Consider the following 27,378-nt stretch of genomic DNA (forward strand, 5'->3'; position numbering starts at 1 on the left):
CAATTAAGGTTTTTGCAATATTTCCTAATTGTTTTAATGATTCTTTTAGTTTATCTTCTTTTTCTTCTCTCTCGATCCCCGGCCGAATCATACCAAAGATTTATAAAAATGGTACTAACAGCTGCCTCGCTTGGCGCTCAGCATTAAGAGGTTAGTGATAGGACTGGTTGGCCTGGTATCAGGATAATGTGGCTGGGTGGGACATCATGCTACATGTCTGAGGCATGATGCCCCATTGCTAGACATCACTATAAATTGTCACACTGCAGACATCGTAGCGATATGACTGAAAAATTGTTAAAGCTACGTTAAAATCTAAATCACACACACAGAAATTGAGTCGCTAAACACAATTTAAGCAGACCCTAAAAAGTGGGTCACTCACCTAATTTTGTATCGAAACGCAAGTACTCTTGAAGGTAAATAGCCATGGCAACTTTTATCACCGTAAATGCAATTCTGTCAAGTACGCATGTGTAGATTTTAACAGAGTTTGCAAAATATTGACTGTATTGTGCCGAGTAAAAGTGATAACAGTTCTTATAAGCAGCAGAGAGGGTGAACAGACCACTTGATCCGTCACATACGTTTTTGTCCACCAAAAAAATAGTGACCTTCATAGAGGTAACTACCATTACCGCGTCCTTGATTGACCCAAACAAAGGATGCGGTCGTCACCCTCTCTGCTGCTATTGTTATTCTGAGTAATCTTAGGAATCTTTATCAGAGTAATCCTGAGGATCTTTGAATCTCAAGTAATACTCTATCTCTGTTGCTGGTTTTTCTATTTTTGGGGGTTTTTTTCTTTCTATTTTTATAATATATCATTAAACTTCTGTATCGATCTCCACCGCCATTTGCACAAATCTGATATAATCCTCTAACACCGTTGCTACATCCAACACAATGTCGTGAACCAGCATGAGGATTTTTTGATAAAATATAATTGTCTCCTGCAATATTCTCCATGGCACCTTTTATCACATTTATCTGTTGTTTTTTTTAATCAGCTATGAACAATTGTGCATTATATTAATGATATCTGTTTAATTAAATTTACACCTCTCTCTGCTGCTATTCATCCAAATATTTTATCAAGTCCAATACGATATTTTGTTCTAGGCTCGTGCAAATTTATTGTTATAAATCCATGCGGAGTAGCTTGCACTCGTGAAAAGAAGTTTTTAAATTTAATTATATCCATGTCACCGCTGCACCAAGTTTGATGAATATTTCGCAACGTATGTGTATCAACTCCATTAAACACAACTAAAATCTTACAGTTATCTCTGATCACTTTTGGTATTTGTGTGTATCGTTGAGTAACATAAATGACATCAGTGTTTTTATGTCTACCACGGGAAAAAATCCTAGCTGGATTTGTTTGTTTATCCAGCATCACATCGTCGTATACAACCAAATTATTAATAAATCCGTCTATGGAATCAACTGATGGTGCTTCATCAATATCGGTTATAAACTTGATAACATTGTCATCCAGTAATCGCGCGTTTTCATTAAAATCCTTGAGCACATCATAACATCGTTGATCATCAACTGACGGGGCTACCAAATGCAATTTATCCCACTTTAACCATCTCATTATAAGACTAAGTAATAACTGTGTCTTTCCACTTCCAGATAGTCCTATTATTATCATTCTGATGGAATTCGGTAACGCAGGATGGTGTTTGACAGGTTCTCGTTTTCTTATCGCTGAGAAATCAATTATATCCATGCTATATAAAATATCTATGGATTTATATTGTATGAAGTGCAGGACGCGTACACCGACGGATACACTAACAACTATTACCACACAAAATAACAAATCAGCTGTTACGGGTAAGTGTACGCGGTGTGGTACAAAGAAATTCAAATTTATCTCTACTGACAAGTCAGTGCAATCAGGTGAAAAACCAAAACCAAAACCAAAGTCAAAGTCAAGTAAAAACAAAGGCAACGCGGAGGTGATATTGCAGCAAAATTAACAAAGTTACCGGGAAGTCCGTGTGCCAAATACCCAGGAGAAAAACATCTACCAGGATATAATTATTGCGGTCCTGGTACTCGACTCGATATCAGGCTTGATAATCAGGATCAACCAAAACCAGGCGAGGAACCAATAAACGCTATTGATAAAGCATGTCATGCTCATGATGTTGCGTATAAAGCAATGATCTACAACATAGGCATATCGCAGATGTGAAATTAATTCACGCGCTAAATTCTATAAAAAATAAAAATATCAAGGAAAAATTAGCTAATTGGTTAGTAAGATCCGCGATGAAAAGTAAATTAGCGCTAGGGGCTGGTAATATATAAAATGGAATCGATTTATTATTCTCCAAGAGGATACTGGAAAGGTAAAGCAGCAATTAGTAAACTTGCTGATGCAGCAGCGGTTAAACATTCTACTGCTAAAGCGTAGTTATCCAAACAGGCAATATGGTAAATTTACCTACCACCATCTAAGCAAATTCGATTTGCACATTTCAGTGTCAGTGTTCCTAATGAAGTTCATCAAGCTGATATTCTGTTTTTACCACATGATACTGGACGTAGAAAAACGTACAAATACGCTCTAACTGTTGTTGATGTTGCAAGTAGATATAAAGATGCAGAACCGCTATCAACGAAAACAGCATCTGAAGTAGCCGATGCTTTTAAACGAATTTATCAACGAGGTGGTCTACGATGGCCACAGCTGCTACAGGTTGGTCCTGGCCAGGAATTTCTTGGTCCAGTATCATCGCTGATGAAACAACATAATACCAAAATGCGACGAGGACATATTGCAATTCATCGTGATCAGGCAATTGTTGAACGATTTAATCGAACACTCGCTGAGCGATTATTTGGATATCAATACGCGAAGGAATTTATTCAGGATACGAGATCTCGTGAATGGGTTGCAAGATTGCCAAGTGTGATAGCAGCGTTAAATAATGAGATCACTCGAACAACCAACATGAAACCTATTAATGCAATTACAAAAAAAATATACCTACACAACGACGTGATTCAACACAGCCAGTATTAGGTAATATCACTGTCAGGTATTTATACGAGCCAGGTGAACTCGAAGGTGGTAAAAAAGAGCGACTGATCCTATTTGGAGTGTTACCACACACAAGATATCCACCGTAACAAGATCCTCAGGTAGACCCGCAATCTACAGGCTGGATTCAACTGCTCCTCAACGTGAACAATTACAAGTAATTCCCGAGGATACACAATTACCACTGCGATCACTTAACTAGCACTGGTGCCAGCACCCCTACGTCGATTACACTCAAGACAGGTCAACATGATATTTTCTCGTGTATGACCAAGATTGTTACTTTTTCTGTCTACAGTAAATTGTCTTGGATCATTTTTCAAATACCGCCATAACATTATACAATTACAACTTGCACAATGATTATTCTGTTGTTGTTTCAACGTGCTGATAAATTTAACGTCGAGATCAAATTCTCGATTATTTTTTTTTATCAGATTGCTTATAACCAGCTAATTTTTTTCTTATTATATCACTTTGACATTCGTCAATATCATCACTAATCACTGACGAGTCCATGACGATTCGTCTCAGTTGAGATATTTTCCTAACTCGAGACACTGCAAGATAAACTAAGTTCGACCATTCGATGTGATCATCGACAATCCAAACAACTGTATCAGTAATAGTTAATCCCTGAGACGAATGAATCGTCATTGCGTATCCAAACGTCCACGGGGATTTATCAGCACGTAGAGCATCTTCAACAACATCAACATCAACTGCGACAATATCATTCAACACAAGATTCTGTTTCCTTGATTCGGTCTGTCCCGGTATATCAACGTCAATGTTTTGTTGTTGTTGTTGTAGGGTTTAACGCCATTTTTCAGCACAAGATAGGCTATACATGGCGGCCAGTATTAATGGTGGAGGAAGAACCCGGAAAAACCCCGGGAAGAACCACCGACCCACGAGAAGCTACTGGCAAGCTTTCTCACATACCAACATTAGCCGAATCCGAGACTCGAACCCCCGCAGACAGAACTGAGATGACAGTGATCCGTAACGGAGAGCGCCTTAGACCAGTCGGCCACTCGGGGCCCCGTCAATATTTTGTCGTCGCGTATCTGCTGGTCAATAACAACGGAACTGGCAATGTTGGATATTTTTCTTTATGCAACTGAAACAACTCTCGTTGAAGTGTATCACGAACTATCTTTCTACTTGCAACTATTAAATCGGTTGGTCGCCACGTCTGCAGAAAGTCGTTCATGGGTGTTTCTGAAATTATTCCACGCATTACTTCACACTGAATTGTATTTTGTTGTAGTCTGATTAATTTTTTTAACTGTTTTAACGTTGCATCAAGTGTTCTATGATCATCATTCATTTCTTCGTAATAATAGACAAATTTCTTTAGCCATCCATGTGGAGATGGTCCAACTATGGGTGGTCGTTGACCGTGATCGCCGCACATTATTACAGCAGTATTTCTTGTTAACAACCAATCTAGAAATGTTTTTAATGTTTCTAACGGCACCGTGCATATTTCATCCCAAATGATGATGCTTGGAATGTATTTCTCGCCCATCCTTAAAGATGTCCATGTATCACCTTTCCATCGGAAGAAGCTGTGATAAGTACATGATTGTACTCCTCGTTGTTTCATTTCTCGCGCGAGTCTATGTGTTGGTGTTAGCATGATCATATCTGATTTCTGAAATAGTTCGATCGCTCGAGTGGTTTTGCCAGAGCCACCCGGTCCATTTATGTATATCGTTTTATATCTAGCTATTGGATCATTTACCAATGGTAACAACGAAGTTGTCGATGATATATTTGATCGTTGATTTTTATAATAATCATCTTCGATCGTAATATCTGCTGATTCTGAATAATCAAGTATATTTTCTTTCTTTATTCTCCATGAACCCCACGGTGCATCATCGTCCGTAAAATCATCCAACAACGTTGCATATTTCTTATCGATGTAGAACGAATCTGTTGCAACCCTAACTGCGGTATCAGGGAATTTATTTATCATAGATAGCAAGTTTATGCTCACGTAGGCCAACATCGATGATCTTAAATGCGTATAATGAGGCGATTCTCCATCCATATAGCTTACAATCGTACCTAATCGTGTTTCATTTGATAAATAAACATCCTCGCGGTTTATAAATATATTTCTCGCTGCTGAACCAGCAACTTTAAAATCGTATTCGGTATCATCCAGTATTAATCGTGCATGACGTTGTTTATGGTCATATGCTCCACCTTGAGTAAACTTTCCTATTATTTTTCATCCAAGATCCTTTGCAGTTTTATCGCTATTATTGAGTTTAATCTCGAGGATACTAGGAGCTTCTTTGATGATATCATCCTTGAAAGCAGCAGGACATTTTTCTTTAAATTCCTTAATGACCTCATCGAGACTGATATTTTCCCTCGGTGGTAACCAAACCTCGGTTTGTTTCTTATATGATATAATTGCCTCACTAGCCACCAACGATACCAATATCGCACAATCGAGCATATATCGTAATAAAACTGTTGGTGCCCAGCGTTTTTCTGAGAAATGTCTACCAAACCAAACATAACATATCGTATGAAGATCCATAGCAAACTCGAATAATTCAACACAAGCAAATCCAGTTAGGTCAAAATCCGGCAATGGTCCATTTATCGATACTCGCGTCATTTCATGTGTTGGATGACCGAACCTTGCAAAATACTTATAACAATCTCCGTATCCGAGAAATCTTCCTGGATAACACGCAACCATATCTACAGATATCATATCGTTGTAATTATATTTGGTATTCCACGATCCGCCGTGGCCATGCTCGACACAACTTGATTGGATATCCGAAAGAAATTCATTTCGGGTTGGTTTCCACAAATTTTTTTCTCTAGCAACATGAGCTGCAACAGATGGAACAGTAAAACAGTTGCTGAGCAACTCATCAATATTTTCTGAATATTTTTAGCAAGATTTTTCATTTCTTCATGAAGGGATTCTTTACGATATATTTCACCGTTGGGTCGCACAAATTGATCATATTTTTCATCATCTGAGCTCTTAAATAACCACACTGACACAGGATCATTTTTACTTATTTTGTTAATAAAATCAAACATGTTATCATCATAAAATTTAACAGTTCGATTTCGTGGAAACACTGTTACTGAGCTAGTCCATGCATGCGCGTTGTGATCAATAATTTCAATCGAAGCTCCTTTTGATTTATATTTTGATTCATACAAAATCTCTCCTGTTATCGTCGCTACGGTTATTGGGAATTTTAATCTTTTTCCTAACTCAGTGACATCTTTGATAGACGCCCCGGTATCTTTAACTGTTTCGCCCCACTCATTTATTATTTTACGTCTTTTATCTGTTAAACCGTTTACACGTGCCGCGTTTGTAAAATGTTCTATTACTCGTTCAGCTACACAATTTATTTTTGAAAATTTCATCGGCGCCAGTTTATCAACGCTAGGTTTTTCATTTATCACATAGATTCCATAAATAACTGCTGTTACAGGATAAGCTCTCTCATAATACGGTTTGTCAATACCGGTCAATAGACCTGGTTTAGAATTTCTACTTAGTATGACAGTTTTTTTTATTACCGTGGACGGGATAATATTTGTCACGGATAATCCAGTTATCTGTTTCTGCAAGTATGACAAATTTTATTCCTAAAAGATAACTTCTATCATCGAGCTGCTCAATAATAGCTGCTGCTCTTTTGTCATTCATCGTAGCCTCAACACCTTTGGCCTTGACCTTGTCATTGCGAACAATCTTGAACGTTGACCAGACATGAGATGCACCATCTGCGTGAAATTCTTTCTTAGCGTCGTGAATTTTATTGATCAAACCTTCATTTTTCCGATCAACCAAATCTCGTATCGGCACGTCAGGATATATCCTGTCGAGGTTGAATTTACTTGTTTTCCAAGGCTTGATTTGGGATAATCTCTCAAACTCATCCATATTATATTTCAGACAAGTATTTAAATACAATTTATTACATATACAATGTCTCAATGCATATGGTTGATGATCGGATCATTAACTCTTTGTAATAAACCCTGCAGGAAGGAATTCTGCGGACAACACATGCAAAATGTTCACCGTGGAAGCTTAGGACCAATACCATGTCTGCGATGTAGTGCTGGAGTATGAGGAAAAACACAGTTGTGTGCGTGTTGTGGTGGTAAACAATACAGAGAGCTTAAAAGATATCATGATAAAAAAATGATGTCAGTGACAACGCTATAAAATCCGTGGAGGATTATCTAACTAAGTTTTCAGACAAATTATGATTTAAACAAATGATATTATTGTATAATGGAGGAAAATATAAACCACGAGTTTATAAAGCATCCTACACTAACAAACTACGAATCAAATATTGATGGTGTGATCAGAAATTGTCAGAAAAAAGTACCAGTTGGTTATATTAATAATCATGGTTATCTATTGTTTACTGCTGGGAAGAAACCTTATCTCTGTCATCGATTTGTGTATGAATGTCACAAGGGGCTGATCAAAGACTGTCTTGTGATAGATCACATCAACGGTGTGAAAACGGACAATAATTTATCCAACCTTCGAGCTGTTACACAGAGCGAAAACTCTGCACGGGGAAGTACTGGTAAATATGAAAAAACAGTTGCAAGGAGGAAAGTTAAATCCCTCAACGCAGAGACCGGTGAAGAGAAAAAGTTTCAATCAATGTATCCTGCTGCGAAATATTTTAATATTAATCCGCATGTGGTAAAATACGTCGCAGAAAATATAACCAGATCGACTCTTTCCAGTAAATATAAACAAAGAACCATCTTCCAATATTGTTAATGAGATAAACTATCATCACTATCAAATAATTACCTCGAATTATATTTATTAAGTATTTTTTAATTATTTATCCTTTTTGTCAGAAAGCCTCACTTTTATACTACTTATTTTTTTACTCATGCGAAAGGGAGATTATTCTCTCTCTCTCTCTCTCTCTCTCTCTCTCTCTCTCTCTCTCTCTCTCTCTATATATATATATATATATATATATATATATATATATATATATATATATATATATATATATATATATATATATATATATATATTTATCCGTAGATTTCTGATTTTGTATGGTCGTAAGTAGTCAATTAACCATCTACGTCGTAATTAATATCAATAATTATACTCGTAGAAAGATATTTATGGTTTTTTAGCTCACAAAAGAGAAGAATAAACGTATTTCACATCGTACAACGTAGCAGAGTTATTTTTAGATCTGTTACGAGAAATCGAGGCAAAACACGCAGTTTATATATTTACAATCTGTTCAGAAACCGCTGTTATAATATATAAATATTTAAACTGATCTGTGTAAAAAGGTTTGATGATGCAGTGGTAGCATGTACATATATTTTATCAAGGCAGAACACGCTGTTTATATATTTACAATCTGTTACGAGAAATCTTGGCAGAACACGCTGCTAGTGCAGATATTTACAATATATTCAGAAACCGCTGTTATAATACATAAATATTTACAATATATTCAGAAACCGCTGTTTTAATGTAGAAATATTTACAATATATTCATAAACCGCTGTTTTAATGCAGATATATGTATAACTTACAATATATTCAGAAACCGTAGCTATATAATAATTTCTAAAACGTATATTGTTAGATGATTCGATAGCTCAGTTGATAACGTATCGGACCGTAATACTCGTGGGCCGGCGATCGAATCCCCATGGTTGACAACTGGTCGGTAGTTACGCATATTTGCGATTTTTATAATTAATTGGGGGCCTCCGCCTGAAACCTCAAAATTCAACAGAGAAAAGACACACACCTACCACATCACTGGTGGTAGATACATGTTTTGTATCACCCACGGGCTGATTATTGGGGGTAGGTGTCAAAATCTGTTGAACGTAGAGAAGGGCCCCCGTATATGTTGTGCCGTCATTCGCTCATTGCATGTTTGTGCCGTCATTCATTCATTGTATATATTCCATTTCATTCATTGTATATATTCCATGTCATCATTGTATATGTTGTACTGTCCTTGTAAATACTATATGTTGTAAATACTATATGTTGGTACTGTCCTTGTAAATATGTAAATATGTGTTCCGTGTATCCTCTAAACTTAGTAGAATGCGGTGGCAAGCTACAAGTTTAATGGGGATTATATGTTGTGCTGTCTTCAACGCACCCTCTTGGGCCTCTAGACCGTTGTTTGACGGGTTAGGGGCCATCATAGGGGTAGTGTTTCGTGTGCCCGTTGAACTTGGTAGAATGCGGTGGCAAGCTACGAGTTCTGGGATGTACTGTCCTTGTAAATATGTTGTGCTTTGCCCCTTCCTGAACTTGCTAAAAGACTCGAATAGAGGTTCATAGGGGACATATTTTTTCTTTTAAATATATATATACTAAATAATGAACTATGTAAATAGCAATGATGCAATTGTTGCTATTAAAAAATTTGAAAAAGACAGTATTAATATATCTGATGAACTGAATCCTGAAAAGATTATTTCTGGTTTTGAAATCTTACAAGATGGTAAAAATGATGGTGGTTTTACACTGTCGTCTGAACACAAGTTCATAAAACGATTTCAGGCGGCGATGTTCCGGTCACTAGCTGCAGTAAAAGATGATCAGGTCAAGGACTTCGTTCCTCTCTCTGCCGCAGTAGAAAAAATTATATCGGAGTTATCCCACGAATACGAGACAAAGAAAACTATTAGTACTCGTATAAGGCAATTTAAAAAAATTATGTCAGCGAGTAACTTCGTTACTGGTGAAGTAGTACAAATTATTCTGGTGAAAATGAAAATGAAATTTTCGGTAACTGGGGTCCCTGTCAACGCTGACCACGTGTAATATTTTATTTTTATCAGAAATATTTTATTTTTCATAAAATATGATTGATTTGTATCATTTTAAGTACCAACCACCATATCAGGATTACCCAACTGATTGATTTGTATCATTTTGAGTACCAACCACCATATCAATGTAAGATATTTCTAATAAAATAAAATACTTCAGAATAAATAAAATATTTCAGAATAATAATCGGACCGTTAACATGCGACTGGCAAAAGTATACAAAATCATATATTATTAGGAATTCTGACAGTTTCGCCACTATCATGATGGTGGTTCAGATACAAAAAAAAATTATAGTTATAAAAAAATTTTTGTAGTATTTTTTCTTAATTTTGAGTAACTAACTACATATCAGATTACAAAATTGATTGATTTGCGTGATTTTGAGTACCCATTTACTAGTCAAAATTAACAAATTGATTGGTTTGCATGATTTTGAGTACCAATCACCATATCAATTTAAGATATTTCTGCTAAAATAAAAATATTTCAGAATAATAATAAAATATTTCAGAATAATAAGATTTGTTTGTAGTATTTTTTGCAACTGATCGATTAACACGATTTTTGAGTACCTAAATAGATATCAGAATTAATAAACTGATCGATTTGCATGATTTTGAGTACCAATCACCATATCAATTTTAGAATAAATAAAATATTTCTGATAAAATAAAATATTTCAGAATAAATACAATATTTCTGAAAAATCTACGACAGAAATCTTAAGATAAACATCTACGACAGAAATCTTAGGATTTCACATACAGATTGACAATTAGTTGTTCCCCACGCAGGTCAATTAATCGTCCTATGTAGTCAGTTAGTTTAAAATTTATTCTTGTTAACATATTATTATGACACTGCAGATAAACAGGATTGGTTGGCTCTTACACAATCAAATCGCCAGGGGGAACTTGTGGTGTGAACGTGCATAAAATGTATCCTTCTCGAGCCTGATTTGACTTTCCTAGATCTATTTGATAGCTACCGTCGATCACATCACAATCTAGATTAACCGCGACCGTTGAAGTTATATTAACGATTCCCGGAGATACATGTCTACCGCCGCCGTGAGGATCATTATTATATCTAAGAACAGTTGCTGGTGGGACTTATTTTTCTCCATGCATCGAGTATTTTAGGAAAGTTCTCATCAATTACATCATTGAGGGATTTTCTTAATTTATCTGGATTATAATCAGGGAACTTAAACGTTGCAATATCAGCTTCGGGTATTTTGTATTTGGTTGCGAAGGATTTTTTGTAATCGCTTGATGACTTAAGAACTATATCTCTAAATCTATTATAGATAACTTCAGAAGAGTTAACTATATAATTTAAAACTTCTATGTACCTAATGATATTATCGCGCGCAGATGTCAAATCAAATAAATATTCCTGAAAACTATCACGTAAACTATTCAACTGTATTTTATGGTCTGAGTTTATTGAAGAAAATATAGAATCAATATTCAAAGCAATAACACGTTTATTAAGATTATAAAAAATAGATATAGGATCATAATAAAGTTCTCCCCTTATCACCTTTGGTTTTACTTCTGTGTAATCTAACCAATCTGAATTCATTTTAATATTATGACGAAAAGTATTCATGCACTGGGGGAACATCCGGCCAACCTAGTACAGATCTTATCGTGGACTGATAAATATCAACGGCATAATCAGGAGAATGTATCTCAACTGCAGAAGATAGCGTCGGCTCATGAACGTTAATCGATATTTTTGATTCTTTTCCTGTTATTGATTTTATTCTACGTTGAAATTCCTAACTGATTTGTTCGATCTCATAACTACCAGTTGGTATTCCAACAACAACCCAGTCAGGTGTTCCATCTGGTTTATTCTTATTAGCAAATACAATCGAATTATTTGCTGGTGTACTACTAAATGATTTCGATCTGATGTTTGGCCAACTATGGTATACTCGTAATTGCGCTAGTGCAATTTCATTTGCGTGAATTGCAGTTGGAAAATTGATGCTAAATTCCGGATTAATCGAGCTTACCGAGATCATCGTAGTCTTGTGTGGGGTTGTGTTCGTCACGATCTGCTGGAGTAATTCCGTCATTATTAATATTCGTACCTTTAACTGCACTGTTATATATTTTAATCATCTCTGAAAACTCGAAATCAGATATAATTCCATCACTGAGACTCGCTGATAACAAAGAAGATAACTTCGAGTATGCGACGGTCGCTGTATGTAATTTTATCATGTAATCGGATAATTTTTCATTCGTGCAAGTACATATGTTTTTACAATGATATTGAACACACCTGCAATTGTTGTTGTAGCTGAAATACAAATAGTTACAGCTACTGGTGCCATCATTGTTATTGTTGATAATATCACACATTGTTCCAGCAACAACAGCGGATACTGAATAAATGATCACGTCGACGATAACTAGTCGTCGTCGATATTTTTTACTTTTACTGTATATTGTTCGACTCGATCTTTCAACGATGCCTGCCATTCACGCGCTTGATTGTACCTGTATTGAGATACATCGTCGATTGAGGTACTCATTATATTTTTATGCAGTAACCAATTGAGGTGTTTCAGCTACAAATTCCAAACACCACCAGTAAGATGTTGCAGTTAATTTCTTATCAGCTGCTTCCAGAATAAATATTTCTTCGTTTCCGCTATTTAATATAACAGCTGAATGACGCCATGGATACGTTGTAAATATTTCAAATTTTGCAGCACTAAACACAGACAACCTGTGCACGCCAGTGACTGTTGCGGTATATTTGATAGTTTTATTTTGCTGCGACCATGTTGCGAATCCCGATGATACTGTGTATACGATGTTGGTAACATGCCCGGGAGTTATTCCGGCTGGAATTTTAATCAAACTGGTTTTATTAACGATCTCAGGAATCTCCGCTACGATGTCTTGCTGTGCTTGTTTGATGGTGTCTAGGTTAGTTTTGATATCAACGAGTTTTATGTCAACGGTGTGCGGAGCGCCGAAGAAGTCTTCTGCGGTTTTTTGATGGATTCTGCGAAATCTTGCAAAAGCGCTCACATGAACGTCATACTCGGCCCGCAACGTGGATAGTTTACCATCTACGGTGTTGTAGTTGACGTCAACGTATTATTTTTGTTGCTGCATCTTCGTCGGATGTTGGATCTCTTAAAACTACTATCTTATTCCCGTTCATGCTGAGTTCACCCGTCATTGTGTTACCGGTATTTTTCACGCGATTAGCAACACTTGCTGTCATTTGATCTCTGATGGTTGTAGACGATATACTTGAATCCCCGATTTTGCCGCTGTCAGTAAACACAAGGATATTATCTGTGACCGCGCCGAGTACTCGTCGAATTATATCATTCCAGTTAATATTGCTGGTTTTTAGTTTACCATATCGATCCTGAAAAATAACAACCTCATCTGGGTCAACTCCAACAAGATTCATGATATCAGCGAGTTCATCTTTAGTCGCGTAATTCGACAGATCAAGGTCGCCGGACTTTTTCTTAACGCGTCAAGAAAATCTTCTTCCGTAAATATCAACCATTATATTTTAACATCTAAGAGCTGTTTAAAACGAATCGGTTGCTTGTATAATCATGCACGACTTTATGTGGCGGTGATTTTGATATAGCGTTAAGTACATTAATTACTTCACGGCCGCATATTGGCAGATCTGTCATTGTTTGTGGTGGTAGCGTTGTATACCAAACTTGCGCATGAAGTGGTGCAACATACTTGATAAACTCACGCGGTGGAGCTAACCCGTATGAATCAAAATAAACGATTCCACGTGGATCAACCGCGTATGATACCCAATGAGTACCGGGTCCTGAATTTGAGTCAAGATTAATAATACCTGTTTCGAGTTCATTCGGTTGTTTCGGTAATTGATCTCGCATAAAAACACCTCTGAAGTTTTTTTATTCTTAATCGTTTAGCAGCATCAAGTAAATCAAAATTTGATGCTGGAGCATCTAACGAAGTGATCCTGGAAGCCTCAGATCTCTTCCCCAACGAGATCCCGGTAATCTTAGGCCGCGTCCCTCTTTTGTACCCCTTTCCTGTTGCTTTCTTTAGAGCCATTCCAGCAGCGGTTCCAACAGCACCTAATGCGGCTGCTTTTGCTACGGCTGGACCGGCAGCAGCTATTAACACTAGAATAGCCGCGAGAAGTGGAAAAATACCACCGGTTTTAATTGAGTCCTTAATCGCACCAGCAGAGAGATTAAGTTTGACGCCTGTTTTTGATTGTTTAGCGTCGTTGAAATGTTTAAGTTGACTTTCTGATAATGATAGTTTATTTTGACCACCTGTGATCTGATCTTGCTTTAGTGATATTCTCATTCCGCAGTTTTTTGCTGAATTTGATTGAAGGTTTTTAATCTGACCAGGAGTCAGACTGACACTAACGTGATGATATGGCATTTTATGATAAATACTTGCCACGCTCCAAATAATAATTATAGATTTTCCATTGGTGCATCAACGAGTCTCATTCGACCACTACCACCTTCAAGCAACATGGCTTTGTCACTAAGTATAACCGCGATTGCTCTATAATCAACACCACCTGTATTTAACGATGCTTTAAGATGTATATCAACGACAGATTGTTTTGATAGATCAAGATGCTCTAGTGAAAAATAATAAATCGGATACAAAGTTCTGAAATCATGTTGTGATATTTGCAACCCAGTATCTACATTTTGATCACGTCCCATGAATGACATCAATCGATGATATACACGTCCTATACGATTTTGTTCATAATTTAGTTGTATATTCTCTGTTGGTTTTTGTTGTCCGTTTATCCGTAAAGAAATATCTGTGATACCTAGTTTATCAAATATCATATGAGAGTGAACTTGTGAGCCTAATCGATTAATGCTCTGAAACGCAATAAAAATATGCCGTGGTGCAGAAACACCTTGTTGTGATGCTATATGCCATGTAAACTGACCGTTAACGTCAGTTTGCATACTATCCGTGCTTGTTGTTAACCATGACAACAAGGATTTACCACCAGTGTCCATGAAATAAGTCAACTTTTGTTCTTCTGCGATCGTTGGAGTCATCACAGGCATCCACAAGGAAAGTTTCGATAATATTACTTTACCAGTATCACCAGCAGGTCTCCACAGAGCATCGTTATCATCAACCTTTCTTACAAGAACAACCGTGTGTCTTGCTCCAAAAATAACCTTTCTAACATTTCTACAAAATCCAAAAGTATGCGATAGTGGAATTGTACATGAAAAACTTCTATTGTCTCCTAGCAACATATTTCTACGCGCTGCAAATCCCAAGTTGAAATCTAGGTTAGCACCATGAACAACCGGCCACACTTCAGCATCAGCGTTATTGGCAAAATTTCTTGGTCGTCTTATATTATACGGATTATCATCGCGGCTATCAGAATTATCTTTCACAAACATCATTGTGGGACCTGCTGATCTTGTATAATCATCAGAATATCTTGCTAGACCAATTATTGTTGTAGCAACGTCGACATTATTCTGAATTGATTCAATATTTTTTCCATCGATCATATATGTGGCGCTATCAAATAATGCCATGATCCCGTTGTTGACAAAACCAATTTTTACTGTATCTAAGTAATTATTATTATCCATATTTACAATTGTACCTTCTACCTCAATAAAAGCCCCAGCGGGTAAAAAGTATCTACTTGTGTCATGAACTTGTAGTTCAATTCTTCCTCCACGTTGAACTGGCATTCGTGCGTCATAGGAATAAAACTGATAATCACGTACCGATTCATCTTAAAGGACAGGTTTTTCCATATCAAATGCTTCGTCGGATACGCGCTTCAACATTTTATTATAATTATTTTCCGTTTAACACGTTGATTACCGCGTTCGGGAAATTCCACTTCGGGAAATTCCACTTCCTGATATCAAACTTGAAATATTATTCCTTGGTTCACCGAGTGCTTGATCTGCTAACGCTGCCAGTTTTTGATATGCAGCTTGATTTGTTATTTTACTTACGTCTGAGGGCATAATTTCAGTACTTGTTAATTTTACTGGTTGTGATCTTCGTCGCATTAATCGTGCTAGTCTATCTTTGATCGCCGAGAACGCCTTACCAGCAACATTGACAATTGTACCAGCAGCTGTTTCACGAACAATATCAATAGCTTTCATCGACAATTGTTTTGCAACAGGTGCTACTTTTGGAGCTATCCTTGTAAATAATCCATGTACAACATCACCAAGTCTATCTCCGTAAATAGCTCTGTAGATTGGTAATCGTGAGTTTACCTCTCTGACCTGTACGGGTTTACGATGATTATTGTGTACTATCATCTTATTTTATTTACCATTTATCTAACAACTAGTCACTGTAATCATCAGCAAGTTCATCGATAAGTTCTCGGTAAAAGCCGATATCCATGATACCACCTTGAAATAATCGCCGACAAATATCAGCTGCTTCATTGGTTATTTCTGGTGAGTTATTTCCGGCATGTTTTCCCCTTATGAGAACTTCTAACCGTGATACATCATTGAGATATTATCTGGACAAACAAAATTATTTCCCACTGTATTCAGGGAAGAAAGACCACTTCCAGTAGCGTCAAAAGAATCATCGCCAGGATCTCTTTCTTTACCCAGTGAACGTAATCTTTCCCGTTGTTTAGTTTCTATATCTCTGAATATTTCTTCTCTTTGTTTCCATTCTTCTTCTACTTTTTGCTTCATTTCTTTTGCCATCTGTTTCCTTTTCTCTCTAGATGGTTTTAACATCATCTCTTCCTGCGGTGAAAAAGATTGTTGTTGTTCTATTTGTTGCAGAGGTGGAGGAAGTTGATATGAAGGTTCCTGCTGGGAGAGTTGTTTTTGTTGTTTTATTTTCTCTCTATGAAGTATTTTTACTTCTTTATCAAGATTTTTGTATTCTAAATCATCATATCTAGCTTGTTTTTTGTTTCTATATACGCGATATATCCATTTAATAGTATTATCATCACTTACATTTTCATGACTGGGTTTTAAAATATCAGATTTATTAGATATATAAAATAATATTGTTTCAGGTAATTTTTCTCTTTTAGTATTTCTAATATCTTCGACAACCCCTTTTTTAATATCTTCAAGTATTTCTTCACCAACCGGTGGAGGTTGAACTGCAGTTATATCAGTTAGAAGATCTCGTAAAATCTTTTTTGTTTGTTTGGTTCTTCTTGCTATTTTTTCAGTCTGCGCTGCACTTTGTTCTAATCCTTTGTTTGGGTCAATCATGGACGCGGTAATGGTAGTTACCTCAATGAAGGTCACTATTTTTTTGTGGACAAAAACGTACGTGACGGATCAAGTGGTCTGTTCACCCTCTCTGCTGTTTTATATTTAAAGAAAAAAAATATAGGTGTCTTATTTGTCTGTGCGAGTGTTCTCAGCACCTGGGAACATTGTTCCTTAGTGGCGCCCTTACTTTGTTACAAAGAAACAATTTGGGGGGGAGGGGATAGTCAGTTGCAGAGGTAATGTTATATGAACGAGCTCCTCGAAGTATCTGGCCAAACGAATTGAGAGGAAATCAAGACAAGGCAATCTCTTCCTTATAATTGTCGAGTGTTGAACAATCTCCAATATTCTTCAGCGATTACGGGTTTGTTTTTGTGTTTTTGTTTTCAAATTAGCTGATGTGGTGCACATATTGGGTATGAAACTGGTATAAAATTGGCATAAAATGGGTAATAAGTGGTACTGTTTTCATTTGCGACAAAGTAGACATCATTAAAAGTCTTTTAGTGAAAATACTATGCTAAAGTGATAACGGAATCAGTGGGAGTAGTGAACTGAGTTTTAATGAGATCGTCATTTTGTATGTAAAACTGGCACCATTTTCATTTAGGACTATCTATATATCATAAGAAGTCTACTTGTGACAACTCCATGTTGATATAGCCATTCGTTTAGCGTAGAGTAGAGGTAATATTTATAAGACAGTTGCCGTGACAAGAATATCGGACGGCAGATTGGCACAATTTCATTTAAAACTAGTCGGACATCATAAGAAGTCTTCTGGTGAGAGCTCCGCATAAATATAACGTTTCTTCATGTACGGGTGTGTGTGTGCATTTAACAGATTTTTTCAACTTCTGAGAGACATGCAGATGTAAGGTGAAGTTGTTTACGTTTACAACATAATTAAGGGCGAGATTATTGGTATACCGCGATGTTACTTTCATGTATTGTGGCTCAAATTTCTTTGGACATTGTACTTGTGGAAATTGTACATGACCTAAGCAGATAGCTAACTAAAATGACTGCTCCCTTGTGCAAACAAAATCAGCCCGTATTAGTCTAAAGTACATTACCTTTAGCATCTGTGAAAAAAGGGAAAACGAATTTTGCCGAACAGGACAATATCAGCTTCTGAAAGTGCAATGAATGAAGTATCAAACAAATAAAATGTAAACAAAAAAGTTATCGACTTTTCTTGTTACATTTTATCTCATAAATGTTACATTTTATCTCCTAAGTCCAGTAATTGAAATGACCATGCGAAGGTAGCAAGTTTTTGAAAAATGTATATCTGAAGTAAGGACTAGCCTTATACTCTATAACCCATGCTACACTCGTCAGCAATATACCAACTAAAGGGAATTAAAAGTTCTTTGAACACTACCTAAGATATACAAGTATCGTTTTGAAAAAGCCATTACCTCCAGTGCAAAATATCTGAAGAGCGACGCCACATGTGTGATAACAAGAGTTCGAGATGGTTGTCATTATGACCAAACTAGATGTCAGATCGACAACAATTTTATTTAGGAGCAGTTAGACATGACAAGACGTTTATGTAGTGAAAGCCCCATGTTGATATGAGCATCCATTCGGGACCAATAACTACAACAATTCTCAAGATGTCTGCCTTAGTGGTGATCTTGGACATGAAATGGGCAGCAATTTTATTTAGAAGAAATTAAACATAATTAGAAATCTTCTAATGTGAAACTTGAGTTGATATTACCATCTATTCAAATAAATAACAATAATAGGATTTTAAAGATGGCCGATGCACAAATTTAATTTTAAATCAATTAGACCATTAGGTAGATAGATAGAAAGATAGATGGATAAATAGATATACACCTCACTTAGAAAGTTAATCGATATTTATTCATTTAGAGAGTAAGGCAAAATATATATTTCATCTGAAGGGCTAAATAATTTTTTTGATGCAACTATTTCTATTTACCACAAACCCATCAATACATGCAGCTTAAATATGGTAAAGTAATATCGTATTTAATCGCTATCAAGTACAGTATATAATCATATCAAAGTACTAAACTACTATTGAAAACCGTCTGCATATACTTGTTCTTCACGTGGACAATCAGGTCTGTAAAACCAAGGTTATCCTTCCGTGTCATTATCATCAGTATTAGCAAAGGATTCTATTTTACTTTCTTGTCCCCTTTGGGTCCCTGCCACCCGTCGTCGCCTCTATCCACCCCCAACCTCCATGACATACCTAGCCCATAAGGGACCGTTGCATGTTTATCACTTTATTTTTGTCCACACACGTACGCCAGTCATGATGGTAGGGTAGAGTCTCGGACGGATGTCACTGTTCCAAAAGGCTTTATAAAACCGGTGAATAGCCTTTGATACTATTTGGATTTGGTTGCATAGCCGCCCTGGCAACTCACAATGGCAGCTGCTGTTTCGATCGAGAAACCAGTTCTCTGCGTGAAGATTAATTTTTTAATTCGACTTTTACGTTTTGTGAATCTGTGTTATTTCTTATTTGTTCTCCGCCAGCACAATCTCCAACGCAGCCGCACGGATTATTGTTTCTTCGATTGACACCGGATACAATTTACTGATCTAACCGAGACTGCTCCCTGCGGCTGCTAAGTATTAAAAATACACGTGAATCCAGTCTCATCGAAATTAATTTTCTAACACCATCAGAGACACCAGTTACTATCGATATAACTTTGATAATAATTCCGATTCGTGCATCTACGATGATTTATGTTGTCATGATTCCAGTCACACCAGAAATAGCATCGATAACAAACACTTGCGTTTGTATTTCATGATCAACGCGGTTCTCTTTGTGATTTCATTTTGCAGCTGTTGTTCCACTTTGATTATTTTTTTCACATCGGTAAGACTGAAGGTCCGCCATAGTTCTTCTATTAATAATACAATCGTGTATTTTAATTGCACGACAGGCAGACCTTGTCCAGTCTCATCATCACGTGCAGGCGCAATACGCAAACGTACTTTTAAATAACAAACACATTTTTCCCGACACAACTGTCATTCATTCATAGAAAATATCAGCCTCTGACACATTTAAATTTCCTGCGATAGTGCGATATAGCTGCTTGGCAAACTTTTTACCTGAAACACTTTTTACATCTAAAGATTATCTTTGCCCAAAAAACTGTTACCCGGACAAGTGCATCCTTGTTGAATTTCAGTCATCCATGTTTGTCTTTTGCTGCTAGCCAAGTCGATATTGGCTTAACATCATTGACGGGGAAAGTAACTGGGGTGGATAATTCGGTAAATGTCACTTCGTTTTTATAGAAACTATCCCGCAGAGGCTTTTCATCTGCTGCTGAAACTAACGCTTGAGAGTGCACGTGCGGTGATTCCAGGCCCGCCATCAGTGGTAGTAAGTATAAAAAGGGTGATTATAAAGGGAAATTTATATTTGACCAATAACAAGATTATATCTGAGTGTATACGAGGGTTAGCTAACACTTCTTTCAAGTAGATATTCATCAAGAAGACAAGCAAATTTGTAATCGATGTTAGCGTCTGCTGCTAATTGGTTTAACGCCCCGTCAGTGCTATATTTCGCAGCCTCATCACCGTATTCCATTATATATACATATTCTTAAACACAATCACCAAAACCAATTAAGTACCAGTCAAAATTAACATTGCTTCCTTCAAATTGAATTTCAACTCCGGCAACTAATGATATTGAATTTGCAACTATGTAAAGTTCTTCAACATTGTATTGCTTAGAAAAGTGTCATGATATTGGTGTAGATCAATCGACACCACACTGTATTAGTACATGTTATGACAGACATGTACGATCCAGACTCGCGCACCTTATAAGCTGTGAGTTTAGGTTGATTAAAGCCATGTTTACGGTCCATAAGAGTACGTAAAAAAAATCTAACATTTCATATGAGTAAGTCTGATTTTTGTTCTTTGATTAAGAACCTTACAACATGGAACTTTAAAGTTACTTGTTGCAAATATTGCCAGTATCAACACAGTCTTTCATAACCTCAACCGACACGTCACTGTCTCTAATTCCACCCTTTTCAGTAAACTCATCCAGGTTTTTGTTTACTGCAAAGTCGTCTTTCCACTTGACAATAATATCTTGAATATCTTCGTTTTGACGTTTTCAGTTTACCATTGTAATCTTCCAATCACAAGGTCACATGGATCAACGCCAACAACCTTGCTGGTAAATTCAGACAAATCCACGTTAGTTGCACATCTGTTTAGGTCCACCTAAGCACCGTGTCGTCGAGGTGAGAAACGTCCGTAAATGTTAATAAACATTTCGTATAATATCAAACCTACTTTAATGTAAAATCAATGAGTTATTGTGGTGTTGGTGAACAATCCGTTCCACGCAACGCTTCAACGATAAGAAGACCGCTTATCCACCAGAGTTTGTATTGCATAGTCGAATAAAACAGCGGCAGAAAACATTGTAGTCCACGTTCGCCTGCTTGGACAAATAATTAACAACTTCAACTAGTGGTGCAAGCCCATACGAGTCACAATAAAAACGAAATTGAGGTCTTACCACATATGCGACCCTAGTGAGTGCCAGTTGCTGTTGTCAAATCTAGAATGACGATGCCGGCTTCACGTGCGCGTGGCACCATCAATGTAAGTTCATTGCGCATAGAGATCTTCCACATGACCGTGTCCGTGATCGACAAGGCCGATTGCGCATAATAAAGAACACGCTAAACATTGTTGATGTATCCAGTATATAGAAAGAAACGAAGCCGTTGACTTTTAAGGTTTCTGTAAGTGTCACAGATGCACTCTTGCGGACCGCTCACGTGGCACAATTGTTACAATTGGATCCTGGCAAAGAATTTCTCGCATATGTGCTGTGATGCTAACCAAACACCAAATGCGAGTACTTGCTGGGCATGTCAATGTGCTTCGTGACAAAGCTACTATGGAACGATGTAATCGTACTCTTGCATTTGTGCTAGAGGAACTGCAATTCGTTCAAGCAGATACGGAACTCTCACCGTGATTGTTGTTGATGAGCTAGTGCAATGAACTAACCAGTATCAATCAAAAGTTGCTTCAGAACAGAACGATGACCAAAGGCGTGCGTGGTGATTTCATCGGAGAGTATTCGTCGCGTGGTATCATGCGGGGACAAACTAACTTTAGTGCATCGACATTCACCCATGCGATGTTTCTTGACTCGGATAATAATTGCGGTGTGTGCAAATTCATGTCGGTCTCAATTATATTCCAGACACAGTTCGTGTTTGAGGTCTTTTTCTACAAACATATTTGAACAATTTTGGTCTTTTTAATCTTCGTGCCGGAACCATCACCGACTACAATAGAGTACATTTTGGGTCGCAATTCCACATACTCTCAGATTAGTTTACATGAACGTTCGTCGTTGATTATGCCAATCACATTTTTATTGGTGCTCCTAAACATCGGATATTCTTTCGAATTTAGGCTGGAATCAAGTTCGCTTACCAACTTGGCTGTGTTATTGTCCGCGTACCTATAACCGGTAGTGATATGCATCAGCAACTAGTCAGTATCGGAGTACAGAATCGTGACCTGATCATGATAAAACGGTTTGATCTTGTCATAGTAAATTTTGTAAAAGAGCAGCTACGACAAGTCTGGCACCGATGATCAAACATGGATTTGTTCTATCAGAGTTATTTTCGATTTTCTGATGTGAACGACAACAACTCCACTATCAAAGATTTATTGAATTCAATGGCCGGATCAGCGATCATTGTCTTGATCACTAACACGGACAAGATCGATCGGATTTGTTCGCGCGGATTCTTCAAAGTATTTACGAACACAGCATTGTTTATGAGCTCGAAAAAGTTGCTTTCAAAGCCATTTATGGCCTTTGTGCGTAGGTCCGTATTCATTTGAATGTACGGGGCCATCCAAGCATGCTAACGAAATCAATGCACTCATATGCAATTGCACTACAACTGCAGATTTCGCATGTGGAGTACATAATTGTGTTTGGGCCTAAAAACGTAGTACCAGTTTGGTTCATTCAGTGTATTTTTGCAACCGGACTCATCGACGATCGCGCACTGATACAGGGAAAACCATGCACTGTTGGTACCAGTTGACAATTGTTGTGTACGTCGTGAAAATATTTGGAATATTCCAAAGCAACTTCAGAGAAGTATCCGTACTCACTGTTAGTGTTGTGATCGTGCACGTGCATTTGTAGATCAATGTGCGCGGGATCAATCCATTGAAATCCACCAAACTGAAGTGGTTACGTCATTGCCCAACCAAAAAAGCTATCTGAAATTAGATACATCTGTAACTGTTGAGGTCAGATGGATCATACCCGTCCATGTTTGGGTTGTTGGCACGAGCAATACAGTAATATTCCGCCATGACGTCATCGCACGATAAACAGATGCCGATTAATATCAGTGAGCAATTCAACCTCGATTTTAGGTTTGAATAAGAATGCATCGCAACCCATACCCGGTGACGAGAAGTAATGCGTGGAATCGAGCTTGGCATGGCAATATGACGAAATCTATCCAGCACTACATCGACCAACAACACATCAGTACGTAGATACAGATCATGATAGTCGCCAATGATTTTGCACTAGAATGCTATCCGAACATTCTTTGCATGTTCCTAGTCATTTTCTGAAATACCTCCACGTGACAACATGAATTAAACGCTTTGATCTTCATCCAGTTCATTCCACTCACTCATGTACTCGTATGGATACACACCTTTCCTCCTTATCAAATCCGTATTGGTTGGACAGCATCGACGAGTAATTACAAAATTATCTGACGTCAGATTGTTCGCTAACTTGTCGAAGGACACATTCATAAGCTATATCGAATCGATCAACTTCAGTTGTCCCAGCCAGAACGTCATGTATTTGTCCATGTTGCTGGGGATCACGCTTATTGGTGAGCCTGATTCCGTGGCTACTGTTTGCATTATTCAGTGACAGTCATACCAATATCAGCTATGAAGCATTAGCAGCAGAGAGACTGAGCCCACCAACTTTTCCGTCAACAGAACCCTCTATCGAGAACACTCTTGATAGAGGGTCTTATTTCACAAAATAAACCCTCTATTCAGAAAACTATGATAAATAAATCTTCTCTGCTGACTAGAAGAGTTATTTCATGAAAAATAACTAACTATAAAAATACTTCTTGACTCCGGGGTCTACTAGACGAAACACTTGGTGGCCTAGTCTCTCTGCTGCTCAAAATACAAAGTATTTCTAATCCTAAAGGATTTCTAACTAAAAATTGTATCCAACCCAACTCGATACCGTGTCCGAGGATCATGTAAATTTATCGTTACAAATCCGTATGGTTTTGCCTGAGCACGACTAAAGAAATTTCTGAATTTAGTTATGTCCATGTCCCCACTGCACCAAGTTCGATGAATATTTTGTAACGTGTGTGCGTCAACGCCGTTAAATACCTCGAGAACGTTACAGTTATCTCTGATCACTTTCGGAACTTGTGTATATCGCTGAGTTACATAAATCACATCGGTGTTTTAATGACTGCCGCGTGAAAATATCCTGGCAGGGTTTGATTGTTTGTCCAGCATGATATCATCGTACACGACTAAATTATTAATACTCCCATCAATATCATCGATACTCGGTGCTTCATCAATATCAGTTATAAAATCAACAACATCTTCTTCACTTATCGATTTTGCACTTTCGTTAAAATCTTTTAATACCTGATAACATCGCTGATCGTCCACTGATGGTGCTATCAAATATAATTTATCCCATTTCATCCACTTCATTATTAAATTAAGTAACAACTGTGTCTTACCCGACCCAGATGGGAATATAATAATCATTCGAACAGAATTTGGTAGCACTGAGTTACGTTTAATTGGCTCTCGTCGCTTTGACGCAGAAAAGTCAGTGATCTCCATTAGATATATTATAAAATAAATATGAATTTATATTGTGTGAAATGCCAAGCACATACCCCAACTGCGGATATGACAACAATTACAACAAAAAATAATCGACAAGCGCTTACAGGCAAGTGTGAACGATGCGGTATAAAAAAAGTTTAAATTTATTTTAAAAAAAGGGAGGTGATATCGCAGCCAAGTTAGCCAAGTTACCAGGGGCTCCGTGGGCTAAATACCCAGGAGAAAAACATCTTCCAGGATATAATTACTGCGGTCCTGGAACCCGACTTGATATCAGACGTGATGACCAAGATCAACCAAAACCAGGTGAGTATCCGATAAACGCTATTGATGAGGCGTGTCATGCTCATGATGTAGCTTACCGAAGCAAGGATTTGCAACAGCGCCATCTCGCGGACGTGAAATTAATTCATGCGTTAAATGCCATCACTGATAAATCTTTCAAAGAAAAGTTAGAATCCTGGTTAATAAAATCCGCAATGAAAGGTAAATTAGCGTTAGGTACTGGTATATAATGGAGTCGATTTATTATTCCCCAAAGGGATATTGGAGAGGTAGCGCAGCAATTAGTAAACTCGCCTAAGCAGCAAAAGTTACAAAAGTTGCTGATAAAAAGTGGTTATGGCAAATTTATCTACCGCGCCCTAAACAAATTCACTTTGCGCATTTCGATGTTAGTGTACCAAATGAGGTTCATCAGGCTGATATATTATTTCTACCACATGATACTATCCGAAGACGTACATACAAGTACGCGTTAACTGTAGTTGATGTTGCAAGTAGATACAAAGATGCTGAACCGTTAACGACTAAAACAGCATCCGAGGTTGCTTCTGCGTTTAAATGAATTTATCAACGTGGTCTACGTTGGCCAAATTTATTACAAGTTGATCCTGGCAAAGAATTTCAGGGTGCAGTATCATCACTGATGAAACAACACAACGTCACCATCAGACGAGGACATACTGAAATTCATCGCGATCAGGCAATTGTTGAGCGATTTAATCGAACACTTGCTGAGCGGTTATTTGGATATCAGTACGCGAAGGAATTCATTCAGGACAAGAGATCGCGCGAATGGGTTGCAAGATTACCAAGCGTGATAGCTGAACTAAATAGCGAGATCACACGAACAACCAACATGAAACCTGCCATCGTGATCACAAAAAAACATATACCCGTACGACGTGATTCTTCAGCACAGCCAATACTGGGTAATGTTACAGTTAGATATTTATATGAACCAGGTGAACCTGAAGGTGGTAAACGAAGAGCAACTGATCCTATCTGGAGTGTTACCACACACAAGATAACCACCGTGACAAGATCCACCGGTAGACCAGCAATCTATAGGTTGGATTCAACTGCTCCTCAACGTGGATTCACACGTGAGCAACTACAGGTAATTCCCGAGGACACACAATTACCGCCAAAATCACTTCAGTGATTTCGACCACTTAACTAGCACCCAAGGCGCTGGCGCCTCTACGTCGAGTACACTCAAGACAGGTCAACATGATATTATCACGTGTATGACCGCGATTGTTATCTTTTCTGTCTACGGTAAATTGTCTTGAATTTTTATTCGAATACTGCCATAGCATTATACAATTACAGCTCGCGCAGTGATTATTCTGCTGTTGTTTTAACTCAATAATAAATTGAACATCAAGATCAAAATCGCGATTATTTTTTTGTCACTCTGTTTGTAACCGGCGAGTTTTCTTTTTATTACATCACCATCGGTGATGCTGTTGTTTTCATTATTAATTTTATCAGCTATTGACTCAAAATCCGAAGGATTTTTCAAGACAATTCTTCGCAGTTGAGATATTCTTCTGACTCTGGACACAGCCAAGTAGACTAAGTTTGACCATTCGGTTCGATCATCAACGATCCAGACAGTTGCATCACTGATAGTTAGTCCTTGAGATGAATTAATTGTCATTGCGTATCCTAGCGTCCACGGGGATTTATTCATTTTTAGTGCGTCTTTGACAGCATTAATATCATCAACTAACACAATATCATTCAGTACTAAATTCTGTTTCTCTGTCCCTGACGCAGTCAGGCGCCCAGGAATATCAACATCTATATTTTGTAACCGCGTATCAGCTGGTCTCTAACATAACGGCGTTGGCAGCATTGGAAACTTTTCTTGTTGTAATTGAAATAACTGTTGTTGAAGTGTGTCTCTGACTATCTTTCTACTTG

The sequence above is a fragment of the Sinohyriopsis cumingii genome, chromosome 7 (genome assembly GCF_028554795.1).
Source record: "Sinohyriopsis cumingii isolate HCF-2022 chromosome 7, ASM2855479v2, whole genome shotgun sequence".
In the NCBI taxonomy this organism is placed as follows: domain Eukaryota; kingdom Metazoa; phylum Mollusca; class Bivalvia; order Unionida; family Unionidae; genus Sinohyriopsis; species Sinohyriopsis cumingii.